The following is a 2,272-nucleotide window of genomic DNA, read 5'->3' on the forward strand; positions in this document are numbered from 1 at the left end:
CCAGTACGGGTACTCAGTTATTAGTTTTGTTTTATGTTTTGTTTTAAGTATTGCTTTGATACTTGGTTTGTTTTTAGTATCGCTTGATACTTAGTTTTGTTTTATGTTTTGTTTTAAGTATTACTTTGATACTTGGTTTGTTTTAAGTATCGATTGATACTTGGTTTTGTTTTATGTTATGTTTTGAGTATCGCTTTGATACTTAATTAGTTTCACCAAAGTATATAGGTTGATACCTTTGATTAGTTTCGTTCCTGCTAGATATGAACAGATTTTTGTATTTAAAGACCGCCTGTTTCTACGACAGAAAAGGCACACTTCGACTGATAGTATTTCAATATACTTGGTTGAGCGGTCACTTCTTTGTTCCTCAGTACACCCTCGAAGCCTCCTTTAGTTCTCAGCTCTCGCCTCCTCTCCGGAAGAGCAGGCCACCTGCCAACTATCGTATCTATTACCGATAACGTGATTAGCACCTTGCAACCATGTTATATTAGGGCTATCATCGCTTCGTCTTATATGGTCATATACAAGAGGAGGGTCCAGGAGTGTCTGGGTCTCATAAACGTGGGACAGAGTATCCGCTAAATAGTTGGTTCTTCCAGGGATGTAGACGATTTGTACATCGTATTTGCTGATTTCTCCGATCTATCATGTTCTTCTCCGACTGGGGATCTTGTCGGTTTTCAGATTAGTGAGGGGTTGGTAGTCTGTAACAATGATAAAGCTATTGCCAATCAAGATGTGGTTGAAAGCAGCAATAGCATCGATTGCTGCAAGCCCTTCCTTGTCTGTTGTTCCATAGTTTATTTGTGAATTAGTGAACTTCCTGCTATGGAATGCTGCTGGGCTTGCCATTTCATGCAATAGTCCATGGCCAACCCATGCTCCAACTCCAATATCCGATGTATTAGTAACCAGCCAGATTGGTTCTGGCTTATTGTAGTCAATAGGTCATATAACATTGGCGTTCTTGATTAATTCCTTGATGTTGGCAAAGGCTTGGTCATGAGTGTGGGTCCAAATGAATTCTGCATTGCCTATAAGGTCTGGGAAAGGTGCAGTCACTGTGGCATGATGTGGTAGAAAATGGGAGATGTAAGTGACAAGTCCTAGGAACCACATTAGTTCCTTTTCATTTCACGGGGTTGTCGATTCTGTTAAACAGGTAATTTTTCCCAGGGCGGTATGTATTCCTTCATCATTTATTACATGTCCCAGGATTTCAAGCCTGTCAGCAAACAGAATAGATTTGTTTCAACTAGCATAGAATTTAGCTTTTCTCAATTTAGTACACACTAGATTTATATGGTATGCATGTTCATCTTTGGAGTTAGAGATAAGGATATCATCAATATAAACCCATTTGAGATGGTGGAGGTATTCGCTTAGCAGGGATTCCATAATGTGGATGAAGTTGACGGGTGCGTTCATCTGTCCTTGTAGTATGACTCAGCTGATGAATCTTCGGAAGGATGTTTTGAAACGGTTATAGGGTTTGATTTCCGGGTCTAATCTTGTTTGGAAATAGGAATTACCTAGGTCAATCTTGTTTCGTAATCTTGCCCCTCCTACTGCATTCAGGAACTGCATCTGGTTTGGGATAGCAGAACTGTCCATCACCGTATTTTCATTCCTGAGTTTAGGTCAACTATGCAGTAGATTCTGTTGCCATCTGCTTTGAGCCGTACCAACATTGGAGCAGCACCTGGTGCTTCTACTCAGTAGAGGATTCCTCTTCTTTAGTTCTGGTTTATCCAATCGCATAGTGAGTCCTTCTATGTGGTAAGGATAGAGTAAGTTGGTTGGATCTTGAGATTAGAGCAGTCCCATAGGCGGATATGGTAGTTTATTTCTCTCATATGTGGTAGTTCTTCTGGGATCTGCTCAGGGAACACATAAGAGTATTCATCCAATAGACATTAGGCAGTTGCTTCACAGACTGCAGCACGGTATTCTCCACTTGTTGGTTTACCTGAGACTCTGACCTTCTGTTCTGGAAAGTTGATAGTAGATTCTCCACATCTGATTATGGCCTTGTAGTAGTTTAGGAATGGCATTCCAATCAGGATGTCGTATTTGGCTAAGTTCACTACTAGCATCTCTTAAGGAGGAAGTGTAGCAGAACCAGGTCTGATAGTAGTACTACAGGTTTTATGACTTATGGATCATGACCCTTTTACTGCCATATTGACTGGTATGGACTGGTTAAGGTCTCAAGTTGGGAGTCCATGGACAGAGACAAAGGTATTACTAATCATGTCCCTTCCAA

This window comes from Tuber melanosporum, assembly GCF_000151645.1.
Source record: "Tuber melanosporum whole genome shotgun sequence assembly, scaffold_22, strain Mel28".
In the NCBI taxonomy this organism is placed as follows: domain Eukaryota; kingdom Fungi; phylum Ascomycota; class Pezizomycetes; order Pezizales; family Tuberaceae; genus Tuber; species Tuber melanosporum.